Source organism: Phyllobates terribilis, unplaced genomic scaffold, assembly GCF_046119375.1.
Source record: "Phyllobates terribilis strain yellow unplaced genomic scaffold, ASM4611937v1 Scaffold_11__3_contigs__length_659146591, whole genome shotgun sequence".
NCBI classification, from domain to species: domain Eukaryota; kingdom Metazoa; phylum Chordata; class Amphibia; order Anura; family Dendrobatidae; genus Phyllobates; species Phyllobates terribilis.
This window is the reverse complement of record NW_027362771.1, coordinates 271,102,962-271,116,617: the sequence shown is the minus strand read 5'-3', so window position 1 is coordinate 271,116,617 and position 13,656 is coordinate 271,102,962. Positions and strand designations below refer to the sequence as shown.

At 40.4% G+C, this 13,656-nt stretch overlaps 1 protein-coding gene across 2 annotated transcripts in view; it reads left to right on the top strand.

Moving 5' to 3' along the window:
- SEMA3E (semaphorin 3E) overlaps window positions 1-13,656 on the top strand; it is a 312,174-nt gene that overhangs the window by 203,770 nt on the left and 94,748 nt on the right. The window lies entirely within an intron of this gene.

Here is a 13,656-nt window from a genome sequence, read left to right as displayed (position 1 = left end):
TCCCCCGGGCTCTGGCAGAACAGGACACAGTAGCGCTGGAGCACAGGGAAGAAAGGTGGTTTTTTTTTTGTATGTGTGCAGCATCAAAGGGATGAGGGGTGCCATGCATACCAGGATTGGGAGGTGAGGGGGCCACACATAACAGGATTGGGGGATGAGGGGTACCATACATACCAGGATTGAGGGGTGAGGGGTACCATGCATACCAGGATTGGGGGTGAGGGGACAATGCATATCAGGATTGGAGTGAGGGGACCACACATACCAGGATTGGGGGATAAGGGACCACACATACCAGGATTGGGGATGAGGGGTACCACGCATACTAGGATTGGGGGATAAGGGGTACCATGCATACCAGGATTGGGGGATAAGGGGTACCATGCATATCAGGATTGGGGGATGAGGGGTACCATGCATACCAGGATTGGGGGATGAGGGGTACCACGCATATCAGGATTGTAGGATGAGGGGTACCATGCATACCAAGATTGGGGGATGAGGGGTGCCATGCATACCGGGATTGGGGGATGAGGGGTGCCATGCATACCAGGATTGGGGGATGAGGGGTACCATGCATACCGGGATTGGGGGATGAGGGGTACCATGCATACCAGGATTGGGAGATGACGGGTACCACGCATACCAGGTTTGGGGGATGACGGGTACCACGCATACCAGGATGAGGGGTGACAGGTACCACGCCTACCAGGATTGGGGGATGACGGGTACCATGCATACCAGAATTGGGGGATGACGGGTACCATTCATACCAGGATTGGGGGATGAGGGGTACCATGCATACCAGGATTGGGGGGTGAGGGGACCATGCAAACCAGGGTGGGGGTGAGGGGACCATGCAGACCAGGTTTGGGGGGTGAGGGGTGCCATACATACCAGGTTTGGGGGGTGTGGGGGGCCATGCATACCAGGATTGGGGGGTGAGTGGACCATGCATACCAGGATTGGGGGTGAGTGGACCATGCATACCAGGATTGGGGGTGAGGGGACCATGCATACCAGGATTTGGGGGGTGAGGGGTGCCATACATACCGGGATTGGGGAATGAGGGGTGCCATGCATACCAACATTGGGGATGAGGGGTGCCATGCATACCAGCATTGGGGATGAGGGGTACTATGCATATCAGAATAGGGATGAGGGGTACCATGCATACAAAGATAGGAATGCAGGGTACCATGCATACCAGGATGAGGGATAGGGTACCATGCATACCAGAATAGGGATGATGGGTACCATGCATACCAGAGAAGGAATATGTGGTGCCATGCATACCAGGATCGGGGGATGAGGGGGCCATGCATACCAGGTTTGGGGGGTGAGGGGTGCCATACATACCAGGATTAGGGGATGAGGGGGGCCATGCATACCATGACTGGGGGGTGAGTGGACCATGCATACCAGGATTGGGGTGAGAGGACCATGCATACCAGGATTGGGGGGTGAGGGGTGCTATACATACCGGGATTGGGGAATGAGGGGTGCCATGCATACCAGCATTGGGGATGAGGGGTACCATGCATACCAGAATAGGGATAAGGGGTACCATGCATACCAGAATAGGAATGCGGGGTACCATGCATACCAAGATGAGGGATGGGGTACCATGCATACCAGAATAGGGATGAGGTGTACCATGCATGCCAGAATAGGAATATGTGGTGCCATGCATACCAGGATTGGGGGATGAGGAGTGCCATGCATATCAGGATGAGGAATTGAGTGCCACGCATACCAGGATTGGGGCATGAGGAGGCCATACATACCAGGATTGGGAGATGATTGATGCCATACATACCAGAATTGAGATGAGCATGTGCCTTTCTGCTTGGTGTAATGTTTATGGGGGCCGATGAAAATAGCTGAGTGCTTTCATTTTGCTTTGGCAGAATTAACAGCAATGATATATCAGCTATACTTACCTGTATAAACAAAGCTCTGAAGATTGAGTGTTGAATGTGTATACAGCAGTCAATCTTTTGATAGCATTTATTAACGTGTCTTCAGATTGAAATAGTCAATTCTACTTATTTTGGATTTTGGGGGCAGCTCGGGAATCCGATTTGATGCTACAGGCCTCACTGAAATTGACTTTTTTAAAGTCTTCTTCAATGAGGATATAATAAATCTTGGCTCAGACAAATTTATATGCCCATCAATTTTTTAGGGTGGCACGGTGGCTCAGTGATTAGCACTGCAGCCTTGCAGCACTGGGGTCCTGGGTTTAAATCCCACCAAGGACAACATCTGCAAGGAGTTTGAATGTTCTCCCCATGTTTGCGTGGGTTTCCTTCGGGTTCTCCAGTTTCATCCCACACTCCAAAGACATACTGATAGGAAATCTAGATTGTGAGCCCTGATGGGGACAGCGACGATAATGTATGTAAAGCTCTGTGGAATATGTTAGCGCTATATAAAAATAAAGATTATTATTATTTACCCAAAATTCAATGTCATTATATGAAAGATAGACCCCTGTAAATTCAGCAGAAATTATGACATTTTGTAGTATTGTGCTGCATATGGGCATAGTGAAAAAAAACAGCATCAGCAATACTATAGTACTGATATACTGTACAGCACACTAGTATTCCGTATGGCCAAGGACATAATTTGAAGCAATCCAAAAAAATTTGTATTACAATGATAATGCGCAGTGTCCTCCCCGAGACAATCCCAACTTTGATAGTCTATACAAAATTCGGCCACTAGTTGAACACTTCAGCAGAAAATTTGCTGAGCTGTATATCCCCAAAAGGGAACTCTGTATAGGTGAATCTCTGGTTCATTTCAAAGGGAGTCTAAAATTCCAACAACACTTGCACAGTAAGAGGGAAAGTTATGCAATTAAACTGTATAAGCTGTGCGAGAGTGCCTCAAGGTACACTCACAGATTCAGAGTTTACGAAGGAAAGGACACCCAGATTAACCCCCTGAATCCGCATTGTCCTGGGGGTGAGTGGTAAAATGGTGTGGGAATTTTCGCTTCCACTGCTGGATAAGGGTTATCACTTCTACGTAGATAACTTTTACACCAGCACTTTTTAAGGCCCTTTCTGGAAGAGGTACAGTTGGATGTGGCTCTATGTGAAGATATGAGAAAGGCTTCCCTAAGCCATTAAGTGTCAACTGCTGAGAAAGGGTAAGAGCAGAGCCCAATGTAGACACAACATTCTGGTGGTCAAGTATAAGGACAAAAGGGATGTCCTTATCTTGACCACAATACACCATGACAACAGCTCCCCTGTCACTGCCCGAGGTACCACCATAGAATTTCCAAAGACAGATTTTATCTTGGATTATAATAAGGTCATGGGGGTTTAGATCTGTAAGGTCAGGTCCTCAAACTATAAAGTGGCATGCAAAAAGCAAAAGTATGGTAAAAAAACTTGTGCAGATAATGCCATGCAATGCTTTTGTGATGTTTCGATATGCAGGCAATATGGGAACCTTCCTTTAGTTTCAGGAGGTAGTTATCAAAGCCTTAATGATTGGCAGTCAGGAAGATGAGAGTCCCAGTACTTCTGAAATTGATGGTGCCCATATTTTACCAGGGCAATATTTTCCCGTTGAAGTTCCCCAAACTGTGAGGAAGGGATAAAAACAGAAAAGATGCAGAGTATGCTCCAAGAGGGGTATACAAAAGGACACAATTTACCATTGTGAATCCTGCACTGAGAAGCCTGGCATTTGCATTAAGGATTGATTCAAAGCATACCACTCACCCATAAATTTATAAAATTTGGTTTTACCCTAATATCACAACACAGTTTTATAATCTGATGTACTCTGCACAACTTACACATAACACCACACTATAAATTCATACACTAATTAAACTAAAAGCATTATTATCATTACTATAACTATGCCTCTAGATACATTTCTTGATGGGTGTAGTCACTTGTGGGGGGGTTTCTATTGTTTAGGCACCTCAGGGGCTCTCCAAAAGTGACATGACTCCCGCTGACCATTTCATCAAAGTCTGCATTCCAAAATGTAATTTCTTCTTTTCAGAGCTCAGCAGTGTATCCAAACAGTAGTTTACTACCACATATGGGATATCAGTGTACTCAGGAGAAATTTCACAACAAATTTTGTGGTCCATTTTCTATTGTTACTTTTGTGAATTGGGGGCTAAAACAACATTTTTGTGGGAAAAATATGATTTTTTTATTTTCATGGCTCAACGTTATAAAATTCTGTGAAGCAAAAACTGGGTCACTTGTGGGGGGGTTTCCACTTTTTAGGCATATCAGGAGCTCTGCAAATTCAACATGGCGTCCGCTAACGATTTCAGCTAATTTTACGTTCCAAAAGTCAAATGGTGCTCCTTCCCTTCCAAGCTCTGCCATGCACCCAATCGGTAGTTTTCCACCACATTAGGGGTATCAGCATACTCAGGAGAAATATTGTGGTCCATTTTCTCCTGTTAACCTTGTGAAAATAAAAAATTTGGGTCCAAAACAACATTTTTGTGGGAAAAATTAGATTTTTTATTTTCACGGCTCAACGTTATAAAATTTTGTTCAGCAGCTTGGGGTTCAAGATGCTCACTACACATCTAGATAAATTCCTTGAGGGGTCTAGTTTCCAAAATGGAATCACTTGTGGGTGTTTCCACTGTTTAGGCACATTAGGAGCTCTGCAAACGCTATCGATTCAAGCCCTGCCATTCACCCAAACAGTAGTTTTACACCGCATATGGGGTATCGGCGTGCTCAGGAGAAATTGCACAACAAATAATACAGTCCATTTTCTCCTGTTACCCTTGTGAAAATACGAACTTTGGGGTTAAAGCAACATTTTTGTGGGAAAAAATAAAATTTTTATTTTTTCCTTCCACTTTGCTTTAATTCCTGTGAAGCATCTAAAGGGTTAATAAAGGGTTAATAAACTTATTGAATGTAGCTTTGAGCACTTTGAGGAATTCAGTTTTTAAAATGCTATCACTTTTGGGTATTTTCTGTCATAGGCCTCTCAAAGTCACATCAAATGTGATGTGGTCCCTAAAAAAATTGGTTTTGTAAATTTTGTTGGAAAAATGAGAACTTGTTGATAAACTTTTAACCCTTCTAATTTCCTATAAAAAAATATGTTTCAAAAATGATGCTGATGTAAAGTAGACATTTGGTAAATGTTATTTATTAATTATTTTGTGTGATATAACTATCTAGTTTAAGGGCATTAAATAAAAAAATTTGAAAATTGCTAAATTTTCCAAATTTTTGCCAAATTTCGGATATTTTCACAAATAAAATCAAAATTATCATCCTAAATTTACCACTAACATAAAGTACAATGTGTCACGAAAAACAGTCTCAGATCACTGGGATCTGTTCAAGCTTTCCAGAGTTATTACCTTATAAAGTGATAAACTAGTCAGAATTGTAAAGTTTGGCCTGTTCAGGAAGGTGAAAACAGGCTTCGGGGGTGAAGGGATTAACCCTTCATGACCTATGACATATAGGTACGTCATAAGTCGCCTCCCCCTCTTTGTCAATTAGATCTCCTCTGAGACGTGTTTTTTCTAAGCTAAACAAGCCAAACTTTTCCAACTTCTTGTCATTTGAGAGGCCTTCCATCTATTGTAGTAATCTAGTTGCCCGCCTTTGAACTGATTGCAACTTTCCAATATCCTTTTTCTTATGTGAAGCCCAAAACTGGATCCCATATTCTAGATGTGGGCTTACAAATGATTTACAATACATTGGGATCATGGGATTTTATTTCTTTTTTTATGCACTCTAAAATCTTGTTTGCTTCTGCCTCTGCTGCTTGACATTGAGTACTGGTGCTCAGTTTAACTTTAACCAGAATACCCAAGTCCTTCTCCTGTTCTGTAGTCCGGAATATACTTCCATTTATTCAATACACAGCAATGGGATTACTCCATCCTAGGTTCATTACTCTACATTTATTAACATTGAACCTCATTTGTCAAGTGTATCCCCATTCAGACATCTTATTCAGATCGCTTTGTATTATTGTACTGTCAATGTCAGCTTTTAATATCCTACATATATCCTATATAGTTTGGAGCCATCAGCAAATACTGACACTTTACGCTCAATCCCATCCACAAGGTCATTAATAAATAGATTAAAAAAAAATTGGTCCTGGCACAGATCCCTGTGGTACCCCACTGCTGACTATATCCAATTTAGAGAATGTGAATGTGTTTCCTGTGTTTTCGCCAGTTCCTTACCCATTTGTATATAGTTTCCCCCAACCCTTGCTTCTGTAGCTTCAGTATAAGGCTGTTATATGGTACACTATCAAATGCTTTTGCAACGTCAAGATAAATCACATCAGCCGCATTACCAACATCCAGATTTGCACTTACCTCCTCATAGAAACTCAACATGGTGGTTAGACACAATTTATCTTTCATGAACCTGTGCTGGTTAACAGTTATTACATTATACTCTGCAATATATTTCTGCAGATCATCTCTGTTATGATGCCCTCAAAAACTTTGCACACTACTGATGTCCGGCTTACCGGGCTGGTAGTTGCCCGGATCCACCGTTTTACCTTTCTTAAATTTTGGTACTACATCAGCCATCCTCCAATCGTGTGGCACCAACTCTGTTAGGCTATGTGCCCACGATGCAGAAATGCTTAGGATTTTTTCCTGAGCGTTTCTGCATCTCCCTGGCAGAAAAAACACATGCGGATTGTACATGCGTTTTTCCTGCCAGGGACAAGCGGAAGTGAAGCGTTCTTCACATGCATTTCCGCATGCGGGTTGACAAGCACTTTCCAAGTGATTTTAGCATCACTTGGAAAGTGCTTGTCAACTTGGTCACACTATATAAATCCATTCAAACCGCATGGACTTATATAGTGTGACTGTAAAGAATGGTAAAAAATAAAAAAACAAATCTATACTTACCTTCCGATGGCCCCTGGAGTCTTGCTTCGCTCCGTCCTGGCTTGCCGGCAGCTCGCGGTACACTACACTGAAGGACCTGCCGTCATATGACTAAGATGTCAGCGCAGGTCCTTCAGTTCATCCACCGCGAGCTGCCTGCAAGTGAAGACAAATTCACCGCGGGCCATCAGAAGGTAAATATAATATTTATTTTTTATTTTATTTTTTTTTATTACAGGTTCTATGGTACCCGAGTCCTGAGGAGAGTCTCCTCCTCTCCAGACCCGGGTACCATCCGCACATTGAAATGCTTGGATTCCACATGTACAGATGCAGTGATGCGGAATCCAAGCGTTCCAATGAAAGTCAATAGCGGCGAAAACGCATCGCTTCCACAAAATAATTGGTACTGTTGCGTTTTTTTACGCAATGATAACCCGCAGCGTAAATTTCCGCAGCATGTGCACAGCACATGCGGATTATCATTGGGGAACATGGCAGGCCTTCTACCATGCATTTTTTTAAGCGTTTCTGCAGCGTTTTTGCCGCTGTGGAAACGCTTAAAAAACTCATCGTGGGCACACAGCCTTACAACAGAGTCTAAGAATATGAGATACAGGAATCTGTCAATTACTGAGCTCAATTCCCTCAATATCCGTGGATGAATGCCATTTGGGTCAATGGGATTTGTCAATATTTAATATAGTTTCATCTCCGACTATGGTTCCCAGTCATACCTTCTAAAATCAGAGCTTTTCAGAAAAAAATATACCTGACTGCAAGTATACAGCCAGGCCTTGATTCATAGTGCCCATGATTTGGGCAGCATGAATTTTTTGATAGGTTCCATTTAAACTTAAATACCTAATCCTAAATGAGAGATTAGCGGCCAGATGTATCTTGCATTGACTTTCTCTTTTCTTCTCAATTAAATCAGGGATTCAGAAGAAATAGCAGTCAGCCAACAGCTATTTCATCTGTATGGGTATATTTAATTAAGGCTGTCTTTAGCCAAAAGAGGTTAAAACTAAAATTTTGCGTTTTTAAAAGTTTTTTACCAAGTTTAGAACTGATTCCCTATACATAGGAATAGATTCCGGATCACTAGTGGTCTGACAACTGGACCCCCATCAATTCCAGGTTATCTCCTGCTGTCCTATGGAGAAAAAATGGAGCGTAAATGTATAAAAATTATTAAAAAGTCGAGCAAAATGCGTTTTGGATGCATGTCCTTAATCTTTGCAATCTCCGCAATCTCCATATAGTGGAATTCCTTTTGGGCGAGCTGACTATAGAGGTCCCCTCTAAGCTGTTCATTTTAACTTCAAACCTTGGTACCAGCCCATTAAGTATTTCATCTTGTCTCTTCATGATCAAAAGGGGTTTTCCTTTTTAAAATCAAATCTGTTTTTACATGCCTTTTGGATCATCAGTATAATACCTAGTATAATACCTTAAAGAACCACAACTGAACCAGTAGAAGCGGCACTGTTGTATGACTCCTTAATGCTGGCTCCAGATTGAACAATAAACATGTCTAATTTAGGTGTTAAAAGGGTGTTAAAGTCTTTTAACATCAATTTACATGTGTCTAATTCAAGGAAGTTTAGAATTTTCCAATATGCATTTATTTAAAATTATTCTTGCATATGTTTTACACTACTATGGAAGACCTTTGTTTTGCCACTTTCTAATTAGTGCAAGTCATCTCATGGTGAATTATTCACATTTAAAATATTTTTAGTCAACCTGATCAAAAATAGTTGCAGTCACACCTTACGCTTCAAGTGAATCCATCATTCAGTTAGCAACAGGACTCTACCAGGTCACATAAAATGCACCATATAAAGATGTTAGCATTGCATTATTTAGAATACAGTCCAAGAGCATAACTACTGGTCAAAGAGCAGAACTTACAAGTTTTTTCTTATTACAGCAACATATTCAGCATGTCTCTCCCGTCATGATTATCTCCTTCATTGTCATTTGCAGTCATTCAGTAGAATCATCAATATTTACTTCCAGCTGATAAAAATCTTTGCAACCATTTTATAGGTCACCTATGTAATGAGCCGTGCACCTCTAAACATCACGTGACAGATTTCAATCATCAGGAAGTAAACAATGAGGGTTCCTAATGAATGATTGGAAGGAGAGATCTTGAAATGCTGACTTTTCATTTTACAATAAATTATTTTGTTTTCCGAAATCATAACACCTTTTGACATATTGATGGCATTTACAGATTGTGCACAAAAATCATTTTAACTACCTATCTGAGAAATATATTATAAACTTTGCATTTGCATTTGCATTACAATCTTCTTGTGTGCACTGGGCATAAATGCTCTAAATGTTTTCGACAGTGTAAAAAAGATGTAACTTTTTAATCCTAGCCTACTATTTTCTTCCTCATAACGCTATGTGTCCACGTAGCAGATTTGATGCAGAGCATTTTTGCCTCTCTGGCACAAAAAAACGCATGCAGATTTACATGCGTTTTTTCTGCCAGAGAGAAACGTTTTTTCAGCGTTTTCGCATGCGTTTTTTCAAGCAGTTTTCCAAGCGATTTTGAGCATCACTTGGAAAAGTGCTTGACAAGTTGGTCACACAATATAAATCCATGCAACCGGAATGGATTTATATTGTGTGACCAACTTAGATGCTTTAAATGCTGCATCTATAGTAAAAAAAAAAGAATTCAAAAGTTAAAAATAAAAAAAACCTGTATAATCACATCTCCAGTCTTCTCCCGGCGGCGATCCTCTCTCCTCTGCATCCCGCGATGTACTTACAGGACCTGCGGTGACATCATTTAGTCAGCTGATGGTCACGCGACCATCACCTGACCGCTGACATCAGCGGTCGAGTGACCATCAGCTGACAAAATGACGTCACCGCAGGTCCTGCAAGTACACCGCGGGACGCCGAGGAGAGAGGACGCCGCCGGGAGCAGACTGGAGAGGTGAGTATACAGGTTTTTTATATTTTTAACTTTTTTATTTCTTTTTTTCACCGCGTGGTAGCCGGGATGAAGAGGAGTTGTAGTCTCCTCTTCATCCTGGGTACCACACGCACCGCGATTACGCTGCAAATTCATGGCCATTGAATTTAATTGAAACGCAGCAAATCCACATATACCTGCGGGTTTGCTGCATTTCAATGTTCCTCAATGGCCGCGAATTTGCAGCATAATCGTGGTAGAAATGGTCATGCTGCATTTTGCAACACAATGCAAATTTGGCACGCTAACTAGCACATCATGTGCACAGCACATCCGAATTCACATTGCAGATGGTTTTACAAGCGTTTTCGCGGCCGTAAAAACGCCGCTAAAACACTGCAAAAACGCTACGTGGACACATGGCCTTAGGGTGTAGACTGTGAGCCCGCAAGATCATGGCCCTCTCCTCACTGTACCAGTCTGTCATTGTTAGTTTGTTCATTGTAATTTATATTTGCATTATTTTATGTGAGCCCCTTCTCACATGTACAGCACCAAAGAATCAATGGTGCTCTAAAAATAAATATATAATAATTATAATAATAATAATAATGTAAAGCTTTATTGAAGACCATAGAAGGTAAGTAGTAATGCTGACAATAACTTAAAGAAAACCAAAAAGCGGAAACATTATAACCATGTCCAATACATTATAATTATGTTTAACCAAGAAACCACAAAATTGCAGTGACCTCCTTGAAACTCGTGTAGTTTAAAATTTCAAATCTCATTATTTTAGCTGTCACATGGTCTAGAAAATGGAACACCAGAGCGTTATTTGAGCATGTCTCAATAATTACATCATTAAGCATATTTTTCTTTGCTGCTCTTGGACATACTTGTAGCTGCCCAGCCAGGAAAATAGGAATGTCTAATATTATTTTAATTGGAGCCAAAACCCTTCCTCAGCATCAGCCTTCAGATATGCTAGTTAATATAAAAAAATGCATTTATGTCCTGTTTAAATTGACAAATACTAAATAGTTTTCAATGGACCTTTTAATTATGATAATATTAATGGTTTGATCAAAATTAGTTTGATTGAAGCAAAGGAATAATGTTGATTTTCATTATTGCTTTTTATTTTAGAACCTAAAATATGCCACAGTAAAATAAGCCAAAATAAAAGAATATAACATTAAAAAAGAGCTAGAATGCTAATAGGCAGTATCTTACATCAATAAGAAAATAGACTTTTCCGTAAACTTTCCTTTTTTTTTTCTAAATATCTAGAATTAGTTGTGAATGTGACACTAGCTTTCGTAGATAGCATAGGTAGATTCCACTTTTAAGCTATGCACCTAAAGTTCTTAAATGTCAAATTTCAGCATGGTGAACAAAAGACCTATATTATACAACATACACACGTGGTCAAAATTGTTGGTACCCCTCGTTTAATGAAAGAACAACACACAATAGTCACAGAAATAGCTAGAATCAGAATAAAGTAATAATAAATTAAAAATCTATGAAAATGAGCAAATGAAAGTCAGACATTGCTTTTCAACCCTGCTTCCACAGACTTTTTAAAAAATTTAATTCATGAAATAGGCCTGGACAGAAATGATGGTACCCCTGAAAATAATGTGACAAAAGGGACATGTTAAATCAACTTGTGTCCACTAATTAGCATCACAAGTATCTACAATCTTGTAATCAGTCAGTGGGCCTGTATATAGAGCTACAGATACTCACTGTGCTGTTTGGTGACATGATGTGTACCACACTCAACATGGACCAGAGGAAGCAAAGGAAAGAGTTGTCTCAGGAGATTAGAAAGAAAACTATAGACAGGCATGTTAAAGATAAAGGTTATAAGACCATATCCAAGCAGCTTGATGTTCCTGTGACTACAGTTGCACATATTATTCAGAAATTTAAGATCAAGCTCAAGGAACATCAGTGTCAGATCGCACCATCTGTTGTTGTTTGATTCAAAGTGGACTTCATGGGAGACGACTAAGGAAAACACCATTGTTGAAAAAAAAATCATAAAAAAGCCAGACTGGAATTTGGCAAACTACATTTTGACAAGCCACAAAGCTTCTGGGAGAATGTCCCATAGACAGATGAGGCAAAAATGGAAGTTTTTGCCAAGGCACATCAGCTCTATGTTCACAGATGGAAAAATGAAGCATTTCAAGAAAAGAACACTGTCCCTACTGTGAAACATGGAGGAGACTCTGTTATGTTCTGGAGCTGCTTTGCTGCATCTGGTACAGGGTGTCTTGAATCTGTGCAGGGTACAGGGTACAATGAAATCTCAAGACTATCAAGGGATTCTAGAGAGAAATGTGCTGCCCAGTGTCAGAAAGCTTGATCTCAGTCACAGGTCATGGGTCTTGCAACAGGATAATAACCCAAAACACACAGCTAAAAACACCCAAAAATGGCTAAGAGGAAAACATTGGATTATTCTGAAGTGGCCTTCTATGAGCCCTGACCTAAATCCTATTGAGCATTTTGGAAAGAGCTGAAACATGCTGTCTAGAAATGGCAACCTTCAAACACGAGACAACTGGAGCAGTTTGCTCATGAGGAGTGGGCCAAAATACCTGTCGAGAGGTGCAGAAGTCTCATTGACAGTTACAGGAATTGTTTGATTGCAGTGATTGCCTCAAAAGGTTGCTCAACAAAAAATTAAGTTAAGGGTACCATCATTTCTGTCCAGGCCTATTTCATGAGTTAATTTTTTTTTTAATTCTGTGGAAGCAGGGTTGAAAAGCAATGTCAGACTTTGATTTGTTCATTTTCATGTATTTTTAATTTATTATTACTTTTGTCAGATTCAAGTTATTTTTGTGACCATTGTGGGTTTTTCTTTCATTAAACGAGGGGTACCAACAATTTTGACCACGTGTGTACAGCATGGTCAAATTTACTTTTTACGTTGTTACTCATGGGCCACACTGTGCCGAATGAGTAGGCTTTGGCTTCAGCAGCAGCCCTTGTGGTGGCATACTAAAGTTTCCATAATGCATTAGTAACACCTGTTCTGGACTGTGATCCTCCAACCATGTATGTTCCTGGCTGCTGAAGAGCGTATCTCCCTTATGTTATTCATTACAAGTTGTGCTACCTCGTTGTTGAACTTTTGACATTAGTTCTCCTTGGTGCTTGAAAAATCATGTTCACATAGAACAGTAAAATAAAAGTACAGGTGGTAATAACACTATTCAGCAAACCATAATCATCAGGTCAATAAATGGTAAATCATTTTGTGGGAAACTATTTAAAAAAAAAATGTAAAGGGGTTTTCTCATTTTATGAAATGGGTAAAATTTTAATGTGAAACCAAGCAACTTTCTAAGTAAAAAATAAAAATGCGCCCTTTCACTCATTCCACCAAACAACCACTTGTCCATCTTCACCAACTTTTGTGGTTGCTGAAGTCCATCAAATCTGGCACCATCCATTCAATTTTTGCACCCATTCAGACAAGGAACCCTTCTTCACATCTTGTGATTATCTTGTTGTACCCCTTAGCTCTTCCTCCTTGTCTGTGAAGTGCCGCAAATCCACCATTCAGCATGAAGCTTCACATCAAAACATAATCATTTAGCACTATAGTATAATTACAACCCCTGGCAAAAATTATGGAATCACCAGGCTCGGAGGATGTTCATTCAGTTGTTTAATGTTGTTGAAAAAAAGCAGATCACAGACATGGCACAGAACTAAAGTCATATCAAATGGCAACTTTAGAGCTTTAAGAAACACTAAAAGAGATCAAGACTAAAAATGTGGTACTCAG